Source organism: Hypanus sabinus, chromosome 14 (genome assembly GCF_030144855.1).
Source record: "Hypanus sabinus isolate sHypSab1 chromosome 14, sHypSab1.hap1, whole genome shotgun sequence".
In the NCBI taxonomy this organism is placed as follows: domain Eukaryota; kingdom Metazoa; phylum Chordata; class Chondrichthyes; order Myliobatiformes; family Dasyatidae; genus Hypanus; species Hypanus sabinus.
In genome coordinates, this window is record NC_082719.1 from 11,842,771 (window position 1) to 11,868,372 (window position 25,602).

Consider the following 25,602-nt stretch of genomic DNA (forward strand, 5'->3'; position numbering starts at 1 on the left):
GAAAGGATCATGGGACGAGAGTCCTAGGTAGAAAGGGGCAGGGGAGCACCAGAGGGAGATGGAGAACAGAGGCAGAGTGATGGGCAGAAAGAGAGAAAAAAAAAGGAGGGGGGAAAATAAATATATCAAGGATGGGGTAAGGAGGGGAGAAGGGGCATTGGAGGGCCATTCCCCTCCGAAACAGGCATACAGTTTTGGACCAAACACGAGGAAATCTGCAGATCCTGGAAATTCAAACAACACACATAAAATGCTGGTGGTCAGGACGAAGGGTCTCGGCCTGAAACGTCAACAGTGCTTCTCCTTATAGATGCTGCCTGGCCTGCTGTGTTCCACCAGCATTTTGTGTATACAGTTTTGGATACGGTTGGGGGGTTGGCTTACCTGGGACAAGCTGCGGCAGCCAGATCTCTGGCACTGAGTCTGGTTCTGCAGTGCAGAAGGGAGAGAGGAAGAAGAGGAGAGCAGTAGTGATAGAGTACTCCATAGTCAGGGGTCCAGACAGGAGATTCTGTGGTCGTGACAGAGACTCCCGGATGGTTTGTTGCCTCCCGGGTGTCAGGGTCAGGGACATCTTTGATTGCGTGCACAGCATTCTGAGGTGGGAGGGTGATCAGCTAGATGTCGTGGTACACATCGGTACCAATGACATAGGTAGAAAGAGTCAGGAGGTCCTGAAGAGTGAGTACAGAGAGCTTGGTAGGAAGTTGAAAAACAGGACCTCAAGGGTAGTAATCTCCGGATTGCTGCCTGTGCCACGTGCCAGTGAGGGTAAGCGTGCGATGCTCTGGCAGATGAACACGTGGCTGAGAAACAGGTGTAGGGGACAGGGTTTCAGATTTCAGGATCGTTGGGACCTCTTCTGGGGCAGGTGGGACCTGTACAAGGGAGACGGGTTACACCTGAACTACAGGGGGACCAATATACTTGCAGGGAGGTTTGCTAGTGTTATTGGGGAGAGTTTAAACCAGATTTTCAGGGGGATGGGAACCAAAGTGCCAGAGTAGATAGTGGAACAGGGGTAAAAATAAATGATGTTAGTAGTTCATGCAAAGTCACAAATAGTAAGGTTGTGTGTGGTGGTAATAATCTTCTGAGGTGTGTATATTTCAATGTGAAGAGTATTGTGGGAAAGGCAGACGAGCTGAGGGCTTGGATTGACATGTGGAATTATGACATCATACCCATTACTGAAACATGGCTACAGGAGGGGCAGGACTGGCAGCTCAATGTTCCAGGGTTCCGATGTTTCAGACGTGATAGAGGCAGAGGGATGAAGGGTTGGGGGGCAGGGTGGCTTTGCTAGTCAGAAAATATTACAGCAGTGCTTCAGCAGGACAGATTAGAGGACTTGTCTACTGAAGCCATATGGGTGGAGCTGAGAAACAGGAAAGGTATGACCACATTAATAGGGTTGTATTATAGATCACCCAATAGTCAGCAAGAATTGGAGGAGCAGATCTGCAGAGAGATAATAGACAACTGCAGGAGACAGAAAGTTGTGATTGTAGGGGATTTTAATTTTCCACACATTGATTGGGACTCCCATACTGTTAAAGGTCTAGATGGGTTAGAGTTTGTGAAATGTGTTCAGGAAAGTTTTCTAAATCAATATATGGATGTACCAACTAGGGAGGATGCAATATTAGATCTCCCATTAGGAAATGAGTTAGGACAGGTGACAGAAGTGTGTTTAGAGGAACACTTTGGTCATTAGTTGATCATTAGTGATCATAACGCCATTAGTTTCAACTTGATCATGGATAAAGATAGATCTGGTCCTCAGGTTGAAGTTCTAAACTGGAAAAAGGCCAAATTTGAAGAAATGAGAAAGGATCTGAAATGTATAGATTGGGACAGGTTCTCTGGCAAGGATGTGATTGGTGATTTCTCCTTCAAAGGAGACATTTTGAGAGTGCAGAGTTTGTATGTTCCTGTCAGGGTTAAAAGCAAAATGAATAAGAATAAGGAACCTTGGTTCTCGAGGGATATTGGAACTCTGATAAAGAAGAAGAGAGATGTATAACATGTATAGGCAACAGGGAGGAAATAAGATGCTTGATGAGTATAAAAAGTGTAAGAAAATATTTAATAAAGAAATCAGGAGGGCTAAAAGAAGACATGAGGTTGCTTTGGCAGTCAGGGTGAAGCATAATCCTAACAGCTTCTACATAGTTAAGAGCAAAAGGGATAAAATTGGTCCTCTTGAAGATCAGAGTGGTCGGCTATGTATGGAACCAAAAGAAATGGGAGAGATATTAAAATGCATTTTTTGTATCTGTATTAACTAAGGAAACTGGAATGGAGTCTATGGAAACAAGGCAAACAAGTAGGGAGGTCATGGAACTTATAAAGATTAAAGAGGAGGAGATGCTTGCTGTCTTGAGACAAATCAGAGTAGATAAATCCCCAAGGCCTGACAAGGTATTCCCTCAGATCATGAAGGAGACTAGTGTTGAAATTGCAGGGGCCCTGGCAGAAATATTTAAAATGTCGATATCCACGGGTCAGGTGCCGGAGGATTGGAGGATAGCTCTTGTAGTTCCGTTGTTTAAAAAAGGCTCAAAAAGTAAGCTGGGAAATTATAGGGCGGTAAGTTTGACATCGGTAGTAGGTAAATTATTGGAAGGAATACTAAGAGATAGGATCTACAAGTATTTGGATAGACAGGGACTTATTAGAAAAAGTCAGCATGGCTTTGTGCATGGTAGGTCATGTTTAACTAATCTATTAGAGTTTTGAGGAAGTTAGCAGGAAAGTGAAAGTTACCAGGAAGGCAGTGGATGTTGTATACATGGACTTCAGTAAGGCCTTTGTAAGGCCTTTCAGTAACCTCCATAACTAACCGCATGGGAGGTTAGTTAGTAAGATTCAGTCGCTAGGTATACATGGAGAGGTAGTAAATTGGATTAGACATTGGCTGAATGGAAGAAGCCAGAGAGTGGTAGTGGAGGATTGCTACTCTGAGTGGAGGCCTGAGACTAGTGTTGTGCCACAGGGATCAGTGCTGGATCCATTGTTATTTGTCATCTATGTCAATGATCTGGATGATAATGTGGCAAATTGGATCAGCAAATTTGCTGATGATACTAAGATTGGAGGTGTAGTGGACAGTGAGGAAGGTTTTCAAAGCTTGCAGAGGGATTTGGACCATCTGGAAAAAAAGGATGAAAAATGGCAGATGGAGTTTAATGTGGACAAGTGTGAGGTATTGCACTTTGGAAGGGAAAACCAAGGTAGAACATACAAGGTAAATGGTAGGACACTGAGGAGTGCAGTAGAACAGAGGGATCTGGGAGTACAGGTACATAATTCCCTAAAAGTAGCATCAGAAGTAGATAGGGTCATAAAGAGAGCTTTTGGTACATTGGCCTTTATAAATCAATTGAGATTGAGTATAAGAGTTGGAATGTAATGGTGATGTTGTATAAGATATTGGTGAGTATTGTGTGCAGTTTTGGTCACTGAATTACAGGAAGGATATTAATAAGGTTGAAAGAGTGCAGAGAAGGTTTACAAGGATGTTGCTGGGACTTGAGAAACTGAGTTACAGAGAAAGGTTGACTAGGTAAGGACTTTATTCCCTGGAGCGTAGAAGGATGAGGGGAGATTTGATAAAGGTGTATAAAATTATGATGGGTATAGATAGAGTGAATGCAAGCAGGCTTTTTCCACTGAGGCCCGGGGAGAAAAAAACCAGAGGTCATGGGTTAAGGGTGAAGGAGGAAAAGTTTAAAGGGAACATTAGGGGGGGCTTCTTCACACAGGGAGTAGTGGGAGTGTGGAATGAGCTGCTAGATGAAGTGGTGAATGCGGGCTCACTTTTGACATTTAAGAAAAACTTGGACAGGTGTATGGATGAGAGGTATATGGAGGGATATGGTCCAGGTGCAGGTCAGTGGGACTAGGCAGAAAAATAATTCGGCACAGCCAAGAAGGGCCAAAAGGCCTGTTTCTGTGCTCTAGTGTTCTATGGTTCTACAGTTCTAATGTAAGTTAGAGAAATCAATGTTCCTTGCATCAGGTTGGAGGCTACCCAGCCGGTATATAAGGTGTTGTTCCTCCAACCTGAGTGTGGCTTCATCTTTTCAGTAGAGGAGGCCATGGATAGACATATCAGAATGGGAATGGGAAGTGGAATTAAAATGTGTGGCCACTAGGAGATCCTGCTTTCTCTGACAGATTTCCTCGTGTTTGCCCTGGCTGATTCATACATTTCTCCATAGTTTTTTTTACAAATTCCCTTCCAAGTTATGAAAACAGAACTCCACAAAATTATATCCCAAGATAAAATGATGAAAGGATAATTAAAAGGTACATTTTTGTACCCTTCTATTACAGATACGCATAGCCCCAATATCTAAGAGGTCAGCAACCCAACTTTGACCTCAGATTAATCAAATAAATCCCCCATCTTGCAAATAACCTGTCATAAAAAGGTAAGTTTAAGTTGGCAAATCAAATACTTTTGATAACAATTAACTGTTATTACAATTGCAGGTGGGTCTTGCATTATTTTTGAATTTTAATTACCGGTAATAAATAGGCCAAGAGGAGGAGCATCTCCTAGTGAATCATAGAACCATACAACATTACAGCTCAGAACAGGCCTTTTGGCCCTTCTTGGCTGTGCCAAACCATTTTTCTGCCTAGTCCCATTGACCTGCACCTGGAACACATCCCTCCATACACCTCTCATCCATGTACCCGTCCAAGTTTTTCTTAAATGTCAAAAGTAAGCCCGCATTTACCACTTCATCTGACAGCTCAGTCCACACTGCCACCACTCTGTGTGAAGAAGCCCTCCCTAATGTTCCCTTTAAACTTTTCCCTCTTCACCCTTAACCCATGTTCTCTAATTTTTCTCTCCCCTAGCCTCAGTGGAAAAAGCCTGCTTGCATTCACTCTATCTATACCCATCATAATTTTATATACTTCTATCAAATCTCCCGTCATTCTTCTACGCTCCAGGGAATAAAGTCCTAACCTATTCAACCTTTCTCTGTAACTCAGTTTCTCAAGTCTCGGCAACATCCTTGTAAACTTTCTCTGCACTCTTTCAACCTTATTAATATCCTTCCTGTAATTCAGCAACCAAAACTGCACACAATACTCCAAATTTGGTCTCACAAATGCCTTATACAACCTCACCATTACATTCCAACTCTTATACTCAATACTTTGATTTATAAAGGCCAATGTACCAAAAGCTGTCTTTACTACCCTATCCACCTGTGATGCCACTTTTAAGGAGTTTTGTATCTGTATTCCCAGATCCCTCTGTTCTACTGCACTCTTCAGTGTCCTACCATTTACCTTGTATGTTCTACCTTGGTTTTCCCTTCCAAAGTGCAATACCTCACACTTGTCCGCATTAAACTCCATCTGCCATTTTTCATCCCTTTTTTCCAGATGGTCCAAATCCCTCTGCAAGCTTTGAAAACCTTCCGCACTGTCCACTACACCTCCAATCTTTGTATCATCAGCAAATTTGCTGATCCAATTTACCATATTATCATCCAGATCATTGATATAGACGACAATTAACAATGGGCCCATCACTGATCCATGTGGCACACAACTAGTCACAGGCCTCCACTCAGAGAAGCAATCCTCCACTACCACTCTCTGGCTTCTCCCCTTGAGCCAATGTCTAATCCAATTTACTACCTCACCATGTATACCTAGTGACTGAATCTTCCTAACTAATCTCCCATGTGGGACCTTTTCAAAGGCCTTACTGAAGTCCATGTAGACAACATCCACTGCCTTCCCTTCATCCACTTTCCTTGTAACCTCATTGAAAAACTCTAATAGATTTCTTAAACATGATCTACCATGCACAAAGCCATGTTGACTCTCCCTAATAAGTCCCTGTCTATCAAAATACTTGTAGGTCCTATCTCTTACTACTCTTTCCAATAATTTACACACTACCAACGTCAAATTTACCAGCCTATAATTTCCTGGATTACTTGTACCTTGTAACTTCAACTTGATCTGCACACATTTAACTTTATTTAATACATTTGCTCAGAATGTTGTTTGGATTATGAATTGTTAGAGACATAATGACAGCAAATGACCAGGTAGGATCTTGGTGCAAAGGGATTTGAAAGTACAGAACAGAGGAATGAACAGGAAAGGATGATAAAGATGTAATTCAGGTATGAGGTGCTACCTTCCTGATATCAAGGATGTCAAGGATGCAGAAGCACCCTGAAGAGGAAGGTAAACAGCTAGATGTCCTTGTCCACTAGTACTCATGAGAGAAATAGAAAGACGGATGAAATCCTGCTGGCAGAGTTTATCACAGCAAAGAAAGAAGGTTGATTTCTCCCTCCAGTAAAAAAAATCTCCCCCTTCTTCCATTCCCAACTCTGGCTTCTTACCTCTTTTCACGGGCTGATAACCACCCCTTGGTTCTCCTCCTCTTTCCCTTTCTCCTATAGCCCACTCTCCTCATCAAATTCTTTCTTCTTCATCTCTTGACCTTTCCACCCATCTGCTTCTCCTATCTCCTTCCAGCCAGACTCCTTCCGCTCCCCCCACCTTTCCACTCTGGATTCTTCCCCCTTCCTTTCTAGTCCTGAAGGGTCTCAGCCTGAAGTGTCGACTGTTTACTCTTTTGCATAGATCTGTATGACCTGCTGAGTTTCTCCAGCATTCTGTATGCGTTGCTTTGGTTTTCCAGCATCTGTACAGTTTCTCATGTTTATAAAGAAAGGAAAAGTTGAAAATGCTGATGCAGAAAGGTGGTAATCTCTGGGTTATTACCATGCATTGCATGATTGTGACAATGATGAAGTGATTGTGTGGCTAAAGAGAGACATAGTAGGTGGGGTTTTAGATCCCTGAGGAACTGGAACTGCTTTTAGGAGAGGTGGGACTTCTAAGCACATATCAGAGCAATTTCCTTATGAGTCATTTTGCTGGGGCTGTTGGAGAATTTTAAATTAGGTTGGTAGGGAAGAACATTATAAGAATGAGAACAACTAAGCTGAAATTTTAGATATAGTGGGTGATTAGGAAGGCAAAGAGAAAGGAAAAGACAATAGGGCGGGGTAATGTCTGGGGTCAAGTTCATAGAGTTATAAAGCACAGACTAAGTTCCTTCTGGCAAACTTGTCCACACTAACCAAAATGCACCTTCCAAGCTTGTTCCATTTGTCAGCATTTAGCCGATACGCTGCTTAGCATTTCCAATTGATGTACCTGTCCACTGTATTTTAAAAATTATCATTGTACCTGCTTCAAGCATTTCCTTCGGCAGATCACTGCACATAGATACTGCACTTTGTAATAAAAACAATGCCCCTCAAGTTCCTCTTTCCCCTCCAACCTTAAACCGACACCCTCCAGTTCTTGATTCCCCAACTCTGGGAAAAAAAACTGAGTGCACTCACCCCACACTGAGTGCCTCTCATTATCTTATACACCTCTATAAGATCATCTCTGTCTTCCAAGCTCTTAAACATTTTTGTTTGTCTTTTCCGCCTTTTTCCAGTTTAATAATCTTGGCTATAGCAGGGTAACCAAAAATGAACACAATACTCAAAGTGTGGCCTCTCCTGTGTCTTGTACAACCGTAACATGACCTAACAACTTTTATACTCACTGTCTTGACTTACGAAGGCCAGCGTGTCAAAAGTCTTCTTCACTGCCCCATCTATCTGTGATTCCATTTTCAATGAACCGTGTAGGTTTTCACCAGGGTCCCCATGTTCTACCACACTTAGCAGGGCCCTGCACTATGGAAGTAAGGGCTGGATTAGATTTTCCAAAATGAAACACCATACACATATCCAAGAAACTCCATTCAGGATTCCTCAGCCCACTTACTCAGCTGATCAAGATTCTCCTATAACTTTTGATAACCTTTGTCATTTTCCACTACGCCACCTATTACAGAGTTGGCTGTAACAACTATAATCAAAATGTATCAGGATGCAGCAGGTATACAGGTAGGGAATGCACCCACAAATGGAATCCAAGTAAGGGAAAATTTTAGTTAAAATTAAAGGCTCACAGCAATCAGAACAAGATGGATAAATCAACGACATAAATAGAAAAATATGGTCATGATCTGGTGGATGTTGTGGAGACAATAGTTGCAAGGTGATCAAGCCTGAGAGCAGGACATTCAGAGGTATTTGATCTTTTTAAAGAATAGGCATGAGGAAGAAGGAAGTGAGATAGGTTTGGTAACAAGGGATGAGTTCACTCAAGTGGGGGAGAATAATATTGGCCCAGAAGCTCAAGCAAAATTCGAGTTGAGATGAAAAAATGAAAATCACTGTCAGGAGTAATATATATATATGGTCCCTGACAGTAACTGTACTTATGACAGAGTAAAAAGTCAAGAAATTACAGAAGTTTGCAAGAGAAATGCTGCAATAATACTGGGTGATTTTACTATAATCCAGAATAATCAAACGTTATAGACAGATTGACACCATTGTATTCAGCCAAATCTCAGAGTACAGGAAGGAGATACAGAACCTCGTGGCAAGGTGTAATAACACAGCCTTTCCCTCAGCTTCAGCCAAACAAAAGAAATGCTAATTGTCTACTGGAGTAGACAATGCAGTAAACATGCAGTAAACACAGCCTTTCCCTCAGCTTCAGCCAAACAAAAGAAATGCTAATTGTCTACTGGAGTAGACAATGCAGTAAACAATGCAGTAAACATGCAGTGCGCATGTTTCTATTTACATCAATGGTGCTAAGGTTGAGAGGATCGACAATTTTACATTCCAAGGAGTGAACATCACCAGTATCCGACCATGTTAAAAATAGCACTAAACACTTCTATAAGCATCTAAGGAGTAAGGAAATAATCACCACAGAAAATAAATAGATTAAATCCAAATATGTCTGACCAATGTTTTCGATGTAATCAAGAAATTGGTACTTTTTTACACTCTACTTGGTCTTGTTTTAAAATTAAACCATTTTGGATAAATTTAAGACTTTTATTGGAACAAATTATTGGAGTACAACTCCCACATAGTCCACTATTATTTTTATTAGGAGATATTGAAGGGACAACAACGAAATTTAAATTGAATAAGTATCAGAAAAAATTTATAAAAATTGCATTGGCAGTAGCCAAAAAAGTTATCGCAGTTACTTGGAAATCTGATTTATATTTAACTATGGATCGTTGGAATAATGAAATACATAGTTGTATTCCACTTGAAAAAATTACGTATAATCTAAGAAATGAATATGATATATTTTTGAAAATTTGGTTCCCATACTTACAAAAAATAGGATTAAATACATAGGTCCTTTAAAGATAAAATTATAGTAATTGGGGAAAGTAAAAATAAATATCAAAATTATTTTGAACTCCATGGAGCATGTGGGGATCCTCTGATATCCAGGCAATCTTTCTCATCTTTCCTTTTTTTTCTATGGATAAGGGTTAAGGGGGGGGGAGGGTTAATATTATTTTTCTTACTATTTTATTACCACATTTATTCTTTGTAATTTCTAAAATTTAATAAATAAATAATATTTTAAAAAAAGGAGTAAGGAAATAAGTGATGGTTCTTTAGAAGATGAAACTGAAGAATTATTAATTGGAAATATAGAAATGGCAGACCTAAATAATTATACATAATGAAACATAATAATTGTAACGTTCTCCTTCGCGTGTAACGAAACGCCGAATTAAACGTTGAGATAAACCACAGTCAATAAGAACCAGATCGCAGTAAGATTAACCATTTACTGTTCACTCTTCACATTAACATATGGTGAAAACTGTTGATAAAACAATACAAGATTGATACAGTATTTGTTCCTTCCTTAATATCACATTTCAATTGTAAATACCTGTAAAGGTGACTATAACAACATTACACTAAGGTGCAGTATACAGGGAGAGTTTACCTGCTCCATTGACTACTTTAAATACACTTCCATGCAAACTATCCGTGACTCTTTAACTAACGAAAGCATAAACATTATCGACCGTCGTTACTTCTAACAGGATCGGCATTAACATCTTAGTTCAACATATCGATTATCTATTAACTTACAGCGTTGCTCTCACTGTGATTTCTCATGCCTGCAAAACAACTTCTGCTCAGGTGTGCCTCGTGGTAAGCCCCCACCCTCGCGTTAATTCCAAACCGGTATTTTCCCACAAGACGCGGCGAAACTGGATGTGACGTCATCGCATGCCGATATATTTTACATGCAATGAATATACTTTAAACACTTCTAATTCTAACTAGAAAATACTATCGAATGAATTACTAAGCAAAAATATTATAAACTAAATAACTGTCGTAAAGACAGCACACTCCCCGCTTGACCTTCGTAAGGTCACAATGAGCAGAGTACAAAACTTAGTCTCTTAATCAGTCATTGGGTAGAAGTAGAATAACTTCTGTAATTGGCCTTTGGTAAATTCTCACATCGCCTTGGTCGGTAGTCTTCAATTCGATCTTCCTGACATGTCCATCCTCGCTAGGGAATGTAGCAGTGATTCTGGCCATTGGCCAGCTGTTGCGGGCGATCTGCTTGTCCCTGAGCAGGACTAAGTCTCCAACTTGAAGATTCCTGTGGGGTTCTGTCCACTTTTGTCTCTGTTGCAACAAAGGTAGATATTTTTGTCTCCAGCAAGGCCAGAACTGATTTGCCAGAGCCTGGACTTGTCTCCATTGCTTTGTGTACAAATCCTTGTCTGAGAAGTCTCCTGGTGGAGGAGGTGCTCCTGCCTTCTGTGTAAGGAGCATTGATGGCGAAAGGATGAAGGGGATTTCTGGGTCAGAAGACACAGGTAGGAATGATTGTGCGTTTATAATGGCTGTGACCTCTGCCATTAGGGTGCACAGTACCTCGTGGGTCAATCAGGTGCGTTGCTGCATCTCAGGTTTCCTTTTCCAGGTTTTCCGTAAGGATGTGAACCGTTTGACTGCCTGCTCTTTGTTATCTGGTGAGCGCTGGCGTGGTTCTCTGAAAGGCAATGGAGTAACCCCATTATTTGCTTCATCTCTGAAGACCTTGGTGTCTTTGGTTTTTAAAGAAATGGTATCTTGAGCTGATTGTGCAAGTTTGTTTCCGTGCTCGGTTTGAACGAAAACTGACTGACCTAGCGTCTCGTCGGTTACTTTACGCTTGGTAATGTCTTGTTGTGCTTCTTTAGGGTACACCTTAGTGAGGCAGATCTTGGAACAAGAACGGCTTGACTGAGTTTGACCGCAAACTTCTGTACAGTTCGAGCTGACAATTGTTGTCCTGGAGTGAGCCTCTCCTTCCCCGCCGTCCTGTGGTGGGGGTGAAGGAGCGTTGTCGGTTCTTGCATTCTTGACTTCATCACGGAGCCGCGAGGGTAAATTTTCTTCCTCGTATGGATGTGATGCAATCGTGACTCTCTGAGGTTCCTCGTAGCTGGGGAAGTTATCGAATACGTATGGAGAGGAGAGACGAGCCTGCCTGTCTATTTGATATTGTACATAGTCGCTTGTGCGTTCCAGTCTGGTCCTTTCTAAAGTAGATCTTGCTTCGGTCAGATCACGTGACCCTTCAGGTTCTTCTATGTACTCTGCTTCCCCCATGGCAGCTTCTTCTTCTCTTTCTAGCTGCAGCACTTGCAACTCTGTCGATATTTTTGCCATTTCCAACTGGGTTTCGGCTTCTCGGGCGGCCGCTTTCCTTTGTCTGGCGGCCTTTTCCTTCTGGATTTCGGCTTCTCTGGCAGCCTTTTCTTTCTGGATTTCGGCTTCTCTGGCAGCCCTTTCTTTCTGGATTTCGGCTTCTCTGGCAGCCTTTTCTTTCTGGATTTCGGCTTCTCTGGCAGCCTTTTCTTTCTGGATTTCGGCTTCTCTGGCGGCCCTTTCGGCTTCTCTGGCAGCCTTTTCTTTCTGGATCTCGGCTTCTCTGGCGGCCCTTTCTTTCTGGATTTCGGCTTCTCTGGCAGCCTTTTCTTTCTGGATTTCGGCTTCTCTGGCAGCCTTTTCTTTCTGGATTTCGGCTTCTCTGGCGGCCCTTTCGGCTTCTCTGGCAGCCTTTTCTTTCTGGATTTCGGCTTCTCTGGTGGCCTGTTTCATTTTCAAAACTGCTTCTTGTCTGGCGTAACGCAGTCGCACCTTGGCGGCTTCTGCCTTTCTGGCGGCCCTTTCAGCTTCTCTGGCAGCCCTTTCGGCTTCTCTGGCAGCCTTTTCTTTCTGGATTTCGGCTTCTCTGATGGCCTGTTCTTTCTGGATTTCGGCTTCTCTGATGGCCTGTTCTTTCTGGATTTCGGCTTCTCTGATGGCCTGCAGCATTTTCAAAACTGCTTCTTGTCTGGCGTAACGCAGTCGCACCTTGGCGGCTTCTGCCTTGGCTCTTGCCTGGGTGGACTTACTTGATGTCGGTTTACCACCCTTGTCGCTGGGCGCCATCGACTTGATCCCGGATCGAGCTGACATTGCAGCACTTGGAACACCTGATAATGCCTGGGTGGGCTTACTTGATGTCGGTTTACTGCCCTTGTCGCTGGGCGGCGTCGACTTGATGCTGGATCGAGCTGACATTGCAGCACTTGAAACACCTGATAATGCTGCTTTTTCACTGTAACGTTCTCCTTCGTGTGTAACGAAACGCCGAATTAAACGTTGAGATAAACCACAGTCAATAAGAACCAGATCGCAGTAAGATTAACCATTTACTGTTCACTCTTCACATTAACATATGGTGAAAACTGTTGATAAAACAATACAAGATTGATACAGTATTTGTTCCTTCCTTAATATCACATTTCAATTGTAAATACCTGTAAAGGTGACTATAACAACATTACACTAAGGTGCAGTATACAGGGAGAGTTTACCTGCTCCATTGACTACTTTAAATACACTTCCATGCAAACTATCCGCGACTCTTTAACTAACGAAAGCATAAACATTATTGACTGTCGTTACTTCTAACAGGATCGGCATTAACATCTTAGTTCAACATATCGATTATCTATTAACTTACAGCGTTGCTCTCACTGTGATTTCTCATGCCTGCAAAACAACTTCTGCTCAGGTGTGCCTCGTGGTGAGCCCCCACTCTCGCGTTAATTCCAAACCGGTATTTTCCCACAAGACGTGGCGAAACTGGATGTGACGTCATCGCATGCCGATATATTTTACATGCAATGAATATACTTTAAACACTTCTAATTCTAACTAGAAAATACTATCGAATGAATTACTAAGCAAAAATATTATAAACTAAATAACTGTCGTAAAGACAGCACAATAATAATAATAATAAGAAGAAGAAGAAGTATTCAAAGTAATACAGAGAGGAAGGAATTTAAAACAATCTCTACCACTAAAGAAATGCACTAGGCAAACTGATCGGACTACAGGCTGATAAGCACTATGGACCTGATGGCCTACATCCTCAGCTCTTAAAGGAAATGGCTTCAGAGATAGTGGATTCATTAACTTGTACTCTACTGGGATTCCTGAGAGATCTCAAAAGTATGACCAACCTCAAATGTAATGCCACTGCACTATGCAAGAAATCAGGAAACTATTGGCCAGTTAGCCCAAAAATAGTCATTTGGAAAATGCTGGAATTGCTGAAATGGTAATGGCAGAGTATTTAGAAATTCATAACACAATCAAGCACATTCTATGAATAACAAATCTGTTTGAGATCTTTAGTTATGTATCATACAGACTGGATGATAATTGAATCAGTATAAGTAGTGTTCTTGGATTTCTAGAATGCATTCAGTCAGATGACGTATGAAAAGTTACTGTCTAAATTAAAAGTTGGAGAAAATATCTTGGTATGTATAGGGCATTGGCTACCTAACAGAAAAACAGATAAGCCTCTTTGGAAAAAGAACCTCCAAGAGGATTACAACCTTGTCATGGTTTAGAAACTTGTGTTTCCCATTGACCTGGAGAGCTATGCTGGCTGGAATCGGGGCTTCACACATTGGCTCTTGGCAGGGTTAGTTCAAAGGATAGAATCCTTCTACATCTGAGTGCAATGATATTCCTGGGTCCATACCTGAAACTTGCATTTCTGAATGTAGTGAAAACCGAGAAGTTACCGACACGATGAAGGAAGCCCTGTATTGCTTCTCAAAGCACCAACGCCATAATGGGTAGTATAAAAAAAATGAGAAGAGAATTCAGTTAATCATTTGACATGCAACAGAGATCAATGCTGACCCAAATATTTACAATTTATGTTTTGAGTTAGGTGATGGGAATGTCTGCAAATGTGAGGACACAAAAATATTGCAAGGAGTTATGGAAACATGAATGTACAAAAGCAGCAGCAGCATGAAATTCCTGAGCAGGTGTCAGGAAGCTAACAGAAGAGAGGCACCTATCATTCTGCAACCTGCTATTCACTATTCACTACATATCACTTCCTTATTGAAAGTTATTGTCTTGTGCATTAGTAACACTATGAGTTATTCATATGCACTCACTTTCTTAGCAAATTCTGCTGCTCCACAGTAACAAGGAGAGAGCGGAGGTTTATTGACAACTAATACATCTTAAAGGCCAAATGCCAAGGCTTAGTCGGACGTTGTCCTTCCTGTCTGTGAATTTTGTGGGCCAAACCTCCCACAGGATTTGAGTTCATAGCCTAGGCAGCTACTTCAACCAGTAGCTGCCTACTGCCTGTGTGAGAATACTGCACTGTTGGGGATTTTAAATATATTTTGATGCTATTCAATACACAAAGACTCACATTTATGCATCCTCTTTCATGACCTCAGATTGTCTATAATATCTTATAGTCAATGAACTTTCATCACTACTCTGATGTTAGAAATGTAGCTATAATTTGCATATAGCAAACTCTCCAAAACATCAATACTATTATGGTCCATAATCATCTTTTTTTCTGGTGAGTGAGGAATAAGATCTGTTTCTCCAAATTTGCAAACGTTGGTATTCTTTCTATGAGTGGATAAGATTAGATACATCATTAAGTGGGGCAATCCGGTACTTGGGTTAGAGTTTAATTCAAAAGAATGGTGCTTCTGACTACAGGACTTTCATAATGCTACACTGGTCTGTATTACCCTAAAAAATTCAAAGAGTGTATAAATTATACACCTTGAAAATTGTCTGCTTACATGCAGCCACAAAGCAAGAAACCCAAATAGCCCAAGTTTAAAAGCAGGAAGACCAAAAGCACTGCAGAGAGAAGAGAGAAAAAGAAAGAAGAATGATGCAAACAATAGAAGCAAACCGACAGCATTCTGACGGTGCACCCAGGTCCACTCCGGGAGCAGTCGGAGTAGGCCCAAACCTCAGTCGAAGTCTATCATACCAGTGGGGCAAAAACAGACAGCAATCAGATCAGTTGACAATCTCAGTGCTCTGGAGAGAGAAACGAACATTTACTGAAGTCAACCTAACCTTTGCCCCTGGTCTCAACACTTGGTCTACGTTTCCATGTTTAGTTTTCTGACTTAGTTCCACAACCTTCAGGTTCTGGTGCACAAATTCTACTACTTAAACTCGGTGCCCAAACTGAAACTAGTTTGGTGAACTTCAACATGCTAATTCAGACAGTATAGGAGAGCTTTGTGCCTATTGCTAATAGTAAACCCATCGTGCAGAGATCTGCTTACAGAACATAAATCCTCTCAGAATTTCATCTCAATCATCTCAAATCATCTCAAAATCTCAAAACATTTCTAGTAAAGTAGTGCATCCTGAACTATTGATGGATGAGAGGAGAGATCATAAATTCCACTAATGTTAGTGAATGCCAGCTACAGCAAACTACAACAAACTGGCAAACGTTTGGACAAACACGTGGTGGCATGGGTAAGTAACACAGTTACAGCTGGAAGGCACAGGTTCAATAACGCGATTCTCAGAAGAATAGTGCTCGAGTGGGTGTATTTCATTCCAGAGTTCTGTATTGAACTTACTGCTGTCATTCTACATTCCTTCAGTTCTGAGGTACAAACTTTATGAAATGAGAAAAGATGGAAGTCAGACATGTCTCTTTCTGTTAAGGATAGTAAAAAGGAGATACAATTAAGTAACCCATGTGGGAGTCCTGGATGACTCAAACGTAATCAACAAGCATTTTCTGGATGTTGAGCGTCGTCGAGAAACATGAGGACAGGTTGAGCATCTTTGGTTTTATACAACAACACTACAAAGCAATTGATACAGATTCTAGGTAAGTGATGCTATGAATTGGACATAGAAGAATAAAAATTTGTTAATTAGTAAGTTCATTCTGCCTTTTCGTATGAGGAAACAAAAGAGAATATTGGGAAAAAAATCAGTCAGTGTGACAAATGTGTTTTGAAGGTCTTAGAATCTCATGCTCAACTACTAGAAAACAGGCTGAAGGATTGCAGGACACCTATCATACTGTCATATCTCAATCCATGCAGCAACTTTATCATTGTCATATCCCACACCAGAAATATCCTGGGGCCACCACTGACCAGAAACTTGACTGAAAAAGACAAAAGAATACATAGGCTATGCAGGTGGGTAAGACACACAGAATGTTGCAGGAACTCAGCAGGCATCTGTGGAAAAGAGTAAACTGTCAATGTTTCGGGCCGAGACCCTTCATCAGGACTGTCTACACTTTTCCATAGAGGCTGCCTGGCTTGTTGAGTTCCTCCAGCTTTTTGACTGTGTTGCTTTGGATTTCCAGCATCTGCAGATTTTGTGTTTGTGGTGCACAAGTAAGCTATTGGGTATCCTTTGATAGTAATGCATCTCACAACTTCCCAGACTATCCAGCATATAATTCACAGGTCAGGACTGTGATTCAATATCCTCTGTTTGCCTATACAACTCTAGCAGCTTAGAAAAAGATCAATGTTATCCTGGATGGAAAGTGAGCATGACTGTCAATCCATCCATCATTTTAAACATTCACCTGCTCCAGTACTGGCTTGCTATGACTGTTGTGTATACTACATTAGAGTGTTCTTTGGTCAGTTGTCAAGCTTTTGAAATCATTTTCAAACACTCAACATCTGTTGCTTTGATGTATAAATTTCATTGGTGCACAAGAACACTGCCAAATCCTCTTTGATATACACATCATGAAATGCTACTGTTTCCTTACTGCAGGGCCAAACTGCTGGAGCACATGCAGGCTCCTCCCAGTCTCTACCCAGCCAACAGGAATCACCTGCTACTTGTTTCCAACGCATTACCTGTGGCCGATTTCAACTCAGCTCTCATCCACAATTTTTGTTCATTCAATAAGCCAACCAGCCACTTCTAGCCATCAATTAGTTTGATGACTTGTTGTGTGAATCATCTGATTTGGCTTGTTTTGTGTTCCCTTGTGGTTTGTGATTTTTCAGTTTATTATTAGTGATGGCTCACTGCTAAATCATCTCTGTTGCTCTGTGTTTGGGTTAAGTCTCCTTTGCATCTCCTGACAGGATGAGTGAAGCAGCCATTGACCCAGCAATGTCTGGACACCTAAAAGAAGCTGGCTCCAACACAGGTATGCTCTCCAGAAGCAGTAGAAAACCATTGACCATCTGCTTGATGTTCTCAACTAACTCTCTATTACAGCAACACTGTAAAAGTCAGAGCACTGGATTCTGGTGCCATGAATGCTTCAGTGGATATCCAATCCAATGCCATAAACTCCTGTCCCATTGCATCTTCCATTTGGTGCTCCAGCTATCTCTGCATTCTACAAATCAAGCTAAAATTGCTGTTTGATAATAAAGCAGATTTTATTATCAAAATATACATACATTATACAGCCCTGAGATTCATTTGCTTAACAGGCAGCCACAAAACAAGAAACCTGAAAGAGCCAATTAAAGAAATTCCAACACCCAATATGCAAAGAGAGAGAGAGGAAAAAAACTCAAATCAATAGAGCAAGCATTAACGTTCAGATGGAAATGAGGAGGAAAACCTGAATCGGGGAGCGGCCAGAGTGAGCCCATGGACAGTGTCAGTCCGTCACAGAGGCAAATCACTGCAGAGCTCGCAGATACTAAAACTGGAGCAGCCGGAGCGTGGCACAGTCTCACCCTCAGCACCAAGGAGAGTGGAGTAAAACGTCACTGCGCGGAGCACAGCCGGCTCGAACCTCATTCCGCTTCTGCCACCCTGCCTTTTCAGTCCATCTGATCCGGCGCTTAAATTGTTCAAGCACTGGGTCACCCCCCGAACTCAGGCACTACATCGAAACGCTCTAAGCTGTGTCTGGCCCATGCTCAAGCTTTCCAAATTGGCGTGGTGCTTGGAGGGATCAAACCTCACTCCCCTTTAGGTGGATGGGCTTCAAACAACTCCGCTCCAGCTTTTCTCCACCTCCGGCACCTCACAACACTGCTTCCAGTGGTCCACCATGATCACAGATGTACATTGGTTCGTCACTGCCTGATCTCAATTCGCCCAGTTCAATTCCTCCAACCAGCAGCCCCGGTCTCCTGCAGCCTTATTGGTCCCTCAACACCCATGGTCCCATATCATCATTGATTTCATCACTCGTTTGCAACCTCCATGGAGGCCATAGTGAGTATGAAATTCTGGAGTTTTCCAAAGTGGCCCACTTTGTTGCCCTCCCCTTACATCCGGCAGCTGCTGAGATAGCAGACCTGGTTCTCCAACATGTAGTTCAACTTCACGGTTTCCCTCAGGAAATTAGAAACATAGAAAACCTACAGCACAATACAGGCCCTTCAGGCCACAAATTTGTGCCGAACATGTCCCTACCTTAGAAATTACTAGGATTACCTATAGCCCTCTATTTTACAAAGCTCCACGTACCTATCTAAAAGTCTCTTAAAAGACCCTATCGTATCCGCCTCCACCACCACCACTGTTGCCGGCAGCCCATTCCATGCACTCACCACTCTGAGTAAAAAACTTACCTCTGACATCTCCTTTGTACCTACTCCCCAGCACCTTAAACCTGTGTCCTCTTGTGGCAACCATTTCAGCCCTGGGAAAAAGCCTCTGACTATCCACACGATCAATACCTCTCATTACTTGTACACCTCTATCAGGTCACCTCTCATCCTCTGTAGCTCCAAGGAGAAAAGGCTGAGTTCACTCAACCTATTCTCATAAGGCATGCTCCCCAATCCAGGCAACATCCTTGTAAATTTCCTCTGCAGCCTTTCTATGGTTTCCACATCCTTCCTGTAGTGAGGTGACCAGAACTGAGCACAGTACTCCAAGTGGGGTCTGACCAGAATCCTATATAGTACAACATTACCTCTCGGCTCCTAAATTCAATTCCATGATTGATGAAGGCCAATACACTGTATACCTTCTTAACCACAGAGTCAACCTGTGCAGCTGCTTTGAGCGTCCTATGGACTCGGACCCCAGGATCCCACTGATCCTCCACACAGCTAAGAGTCTTACCATTAATACTATATTCTGCCATCATATTTGACCTACCAAAATGAACCACCTCACACTTATCTGGGTTGAATTCCATCTGCCACAATTGTTTTGGATCAGGGTTCACAATTCATCTTCTGCGCCTGGCGTGCCTTCTGCTCCCTCCTCCCGCACCTCAGCGAATCTGGCCTCTGGCAATCATCCACAGATCAATGGGCAGACAAAAAGAGCCAATCAGTAAGTGAAGAAGCTTCTACGATGCTTCACCACCTCTAACCATTCCACATGGAAGTAGTATCTGACCTGGCTGGGCTATCCTGCAATTTACACAGCTCTTCTACCAGCAGTCGTTGTTCCCTGTGGAGGAGACAACAGTGACTTCTGGGGCCTTGGTTTGCCACTGACAGACTGTTCAGAAGAAGCCATGTGGGTCATTCTAGTTGCCAACCGTGTCTACCCGCCATCATTGCTCAGTAAGACCTCCCTGGCCCGGAGACCGTGTGTGGCTATTCACCCGAGTTCTGCCCTTGTGCACCAACACCCGCAAGCTCTCAACCTGGTTCATTGATCCTTTCTGCATTACCTGTCACATTAATCCTGTCATGTACCTTCTCCAGCTGCCATTATCCCTCAGGATCACACCTACCTTCCACATATTCTGCCTCAAGGCCATTGTCCATGACATCATCTCAGATGCTTCATGTTTAGTTCAAGCCTCCTCCAGCACTCAACTCACCCGAGCCTGCACCTCCAGAACCTAGGATGGTGGTAGGTAGTCTTGTGTACACAGTTTGCAGGTTGATTGATTCACCTCATTGTGGATGAGTGTGCAGTAACTGGCTGACTGGGAAGGGTGCAGTCAGGGGAAGAGTTCTTGGGTGCCATCGCGTTACGTTTTGGATCCACTGCTCATCAGGAGGTTCCACCGGACCTATCCGTATCATCCTGGGCTGATGTGGGCCGGCTGTCAGATGTAGAGTCCTGTCAGGCCTGCATGTGCAGGCTCCACCCAGTGAACAGGAGTCACCTGCCACTCATTTCCAACTCAACACCTGCTCACATCCACATTCCTCGTTCACACAATGAACCCACCAGTTGCTCTTATCCTTTAGTTACCTTGTCATGTTATGCATCTATTTTGTCTTGTTTTGTGTTCCCTTGTGGCTTGTTATTTTTCAGTTTATTATTAAAGTGATTGATTACCCTGAAATCATCTCTGTTTAAGTCAATCCTTCTCTACATTTCCTGACATAAACTTCCTACCTGACTGTGCTCTGCAGATATCTTTACACAAGAAAGCCACAGACCTTCCCAAGGGCAATAAGAGATGGCCATTAAATGCTGGCCTCACCTGTGACGTCCTGGTTCCTTGGATAAAAACTTAAGAACAGTTTTGTTTTCTAAATAGAAAAGTATATAGTGACTTGCTGTAATTGATATATCTCTCAAAACCACAATCTTTATCCTCAAGGTAGAAATTGTGCCTGTCTTTGTTTGCCGGGGGTGGGGCAGGGAGTGACTGTATTCGTTTTTCATTCATGGGATCCCCTTTGCAGGTCAGCACATCTGCACTTAAGCATTGTAGTTATGCAATACATTATGCATTGCAGATCCCAGGAACTCTGGAGATCACAGTCAATGCATGACCTACCCATTATCAGCAAACAGACCTTGCAACTTATCTCCCTCAAGAGATCTGATGTCTAACTTAAAGAATATATCTCTGCCTGTAACAATTGTGAATTGACTTTGAAAAATTACCACTTGCTGATGCAGTTCCATTATATTGAAAATCCCTTACAAAAGAAATTAATATAATTGCTGATTTTAAAAACTTAAACTGATATTGAAGGAGAATCTATTTTTCAAGTTTAATAAAATCTATTGCACAAGCTATTCTTTAAGTATTTATAAGCTCTGAGTCTGAGGTACAATTTAACCATCAGAGAGATCAGTTGCCACTTAGCTGCTTATTAGAAAAGTAGTGAATTCTATTTATACACCAACATACAGCTGTGAGGAGAGTCATGCATTATTGCCTGGATTTAGCCTGGTAGAGTTTCCTCAATTCATTTGAAATAGACAGTGAGTTAATATAATGTCATTTCCAGAATTGTGCTTCAAGTCAAACCAAACAAGAGAAAGCTGCATTGTGTTCTACTTTCCCTGAAACCAAAGGGTGATCTAAGGATGCAATTGCAGTAAAAATACTGTATGATTTGTTCAGCCACATCAATTCTTTCCGTCAGTGAGATTGTTTCTTCCGACTCATACCTGCTCTGTCACTAGGGATTACTTAGGAACTCTGATGGAGGATAGAAGTTTCTACTGTCAGGAATTTGGCATGAGTTTAATGGACCTTCTGGTCCTGTCAATCATCTTAATCGGGACACATTTTTCCCTGATTCTTTCCTTCAGTTCCATATTTCTACTGTTTTAAAAAAGATGAAATTAATTCATAGGGGATTAGCATGATATTATTAAGGACCTGGTGGTTTAGGCAGATTTATCTTAAAGTGAACTTAATCCAAGTGAATGATGCAAATCAGAATTTATCCACAGAGCTTCTCAACAACAAAAAGTGCAGAAGAAGATTTATATGAGAGTTCCCAATCTCCCTGAGTCTACCTTCTTGTATCTGGCTATTTGAGCAGCAGGTTTGCCTGATCCTGTATACAGCTTATTTTAACATTTTATGTCCATTCAAGCTTTTTTTTATTAAACAAAATATACTTTATTCAAAAATAAAATTATGTACAATAAACCATTCAATGACTCAGTCCTTTACAGATGTTTCCATTACAGTCTTTACATTCCCACACTTTTGCCACCCAGGTGGCACTCTGTTACTTCATATTTACCTACATTTGTTCAGGGGTATACACCCCACCCCCCTACCCCTCAGCTCCCACGGGAGAAGAACCCTAGACTGTGGTCCTTCCCCACCAGGCCCTTGCGGTGGCTGCACCAAGTTTGGGTGCGTCCCTCAGCACGCACTCGGGCAGCCAATGTCCATTTAAGCATTGCCTCATCTCTCTTAGCTGTGAAGCTCTAGACAGGTGGATCCATCCTACACAGTCTACTTTAAATGCTGCCAAGAATATCTGATAAGCTTATCAGAAAGCACAAAGTTAACACAAAATTGTTTCACAGGTTGCAAAGCATACAATAGAAATGTGATTTAGTGAATTCAAGGGTACAACATGGTTGGCAGAGATAGTTAATAGTTCTCCATTCAAATTTATCCGAAATCCATAATAATGATAAGATTTATGCAATCACCCAACACCTTTAACAGCCATAAAAATGTTGTTGATAGAAGACTGCACAAGAGCAGCTTTTTGTACATATAGAAAACTAAAATCTTCCAACTTCTCTCCTTTCAATATTTACGATAGTGATTCAGTCATCATTAAAATGTTTGTTATTTTATTTCATACCAGACAGGACTTCATTGACACCTATGTTAGAGTACTGTTTATTGATTACAGCACCACCTTCAATACTATGATTCCAAGCAAATGCATCTCCAAACTCCTAAACCAAGGACTCAACATCTCCCTCTGCAAATTAATTCTAGACTACCTGACCACCAGACCACAATCAATAAAGGCAGACAGCATCACGTCCACAATGGTTATTCTCATCACTGGCATGCCACAAGGCTGCATCCACAGCTCCCTGCTCTATTCCCTATGCACTCACAACTGCATCACCATACTCTGCTCTAACTCCATATGCAAGCTTGCAGATGACAAGACTGAGTTAGCCTCATCTCAAATATTGATGAGTTGGAGAAAGAAAGCTTAATGACATGGTGTCATGACAACAGCATTCCCCTCAATGTTAGCAACATGAGAATGATGGTCATTGACTTCCGGAAAGTGGGGGGGAGGTGATGCACATACTTGTGTTTCTATCAGTGCTGAAGAGGGTGAGGGGCCTGAGAGTTTCAGGCTCCTAGAGGTGAATGTCCTGTCCTGGTCCAACCAAGTTGATACCAAGCTGAAAAAGCCCACTGGCATCTCCACTTCCTCAGGTGGCTAAAGAAATTAGCATTCCCCCTTTGACTCTCGATACACCACAGATCATCCTATTTGGATGCATCATTGTTTGGAATGGCATCTGCTCTGGCCAACACCATAAGAAATTGCAGAGTTGAGGACACAGCTTAGCATATCACGGAAATCAGCCTACCCTCTATAGAGCAGCAGGTTTAAGTTGTATGTCAAGGCTGTAGATCCATTCAAAGGCTTTATCTGAGGTTGCACCAAAATATCCTATGCTATTCAGGACTAGAGTTCATGATGTGAATCATGAAGACAAGCAATCACTGAAGTTCTTTCCTATTCTCCTAAAGGTGGCTTTACTTTCTCTAAGCTATGCTCACATCAGACAATGTTTATCAAGGGTTCAAGCCCAAGACCTCCTTATTCACATCCTGTAGCAATTACATCACTGGTCAGCCAAGAGTTATGGCAGAGGCAGAACAGTCATGATGTTTTTGTAGAGTGTCGCCTATGACCCAGTAAGGTCCAGATTCCACCTTATGTGATAACTGGTCAAAACAGTATAGTTTAGCACGGTCACTCCAGAACATGTTGCTTTGCTTGTTTTGATATACGTGATAGCTCAGTATTGCTCTCAATATGGGCGAATGTCTGCCACATGACCATAGTTGATGCTCAGATAAGGGTAGCTTTGTGAACAAATCCAACAACACTGAGATGAGCCCAGCTAACTTAGCTTCTACACTATACTACAGTGGAATTTTAAGATTGCACTGGGTAACAATTGGGTAACAATAAATAAAGCCCTTCCCATAACAAAGAACAAACAACTCACGTCACTATAACTCATGTTTCATAATACATATAAGCTCTCCCATAGCAACTTGACCAATAGAGGAAGCCTTGAGCCTGGGCATAAATGGTTCCATCTACCATTCCCCTCCTGTTGCCACTAATTTTCCACCAGGTCAACAGCAGGTAGTTGGGACATAGTAATAGGAAGAGGGCATTCATACCTTGGAACCATTTGAAGAGACCATGACGGATCTAAAATCAGCATTAACATAGTGACCTCGATACTGGACACTCTGAAGAAAACACTGATATTCTATTAGCTCTTCTTGGGCAGAATTAGTGACCGAGCAAAAATTCCAGCTGTATGGGAAAATCTCCAGTACTGCATTAGGTCCAACGTGCCTAGAATCATTGCTGTTAATTAACAAAGATTAAAGACAGAATGGTGTGAAATATTGCACAGGGACTGATGTGCAGGTGCTCATTTATCTACAGTTTCAAAGTATCCATTAAAATGGCTACTCCATAAATAATTTAATTAGCATCTAAAACATTTGACTAATTTCAAGATCACTCAACATTGTCTGATATCCCTGCTTGCAGCTTGCTTTTCTCTCTTCATTGAAACTGAGCAAGAGAATCCTGCTTTAATTTTAGTGGTTTAGGAAAGCTCATGAAATGAAAAGCAAACATTTGCCTACATTATTATAATCGTGCGCCTGATGGACTGCAACTCAACAAACAAAGACTGCTTGCTGTTGTAATCCTGGAAAATGGGTGTCAGACATCTGTTTGCTTTCTAGGGAACACCACAGCTAAATCTAATCCCACAGCCAGCTAAAATTTGCACATTTTGAAGAGAAGAAAGTTATCTCAAATGATGAATGAAATCTAAATGTAGCACCTCACTTGCTACATTTGGATCTGGCTGAGATTAGCAAATCAATAGACACTAAGTATTAACCTGAGTATCTTTTGACCTCAATGGATCAGAAATATGTTATTTACTCAGTACCAAGATGGGGAGAGAAAGGTTAAGTGACAAGTTAATACTTATTGTGTGATAAAATTAATATGCACTGACTGTTAAATCATTTTAACCTTTTACATCCATTCAAGTCCTGTCTTATCTCTCAGCCATGAAGCACTATTTTAGATTATTTTGTAGTTTCCAGTTTGCTTATCTTCCAGTATTTAAGAATATATATGTTGTGGATCCATTCAACAACATATAAATGCAGTATGAATTATCTGATAAGCAAAACACAAAATACAAAAAATTAAAATCAGGTTCAGTTTGTTGTCGAGTGTACAATAGCTATGTGGTTTAATGAATTCAAGTGCACAACGTGCTTGGCACCAATCTTTCATAATGGTTCTCCATTCAAATTTATCCAAAATCCATAATAATTCTAACAGGTTTGCACAATCATCCAATACTTTTTAACAGCTGTTAAAATGTTATT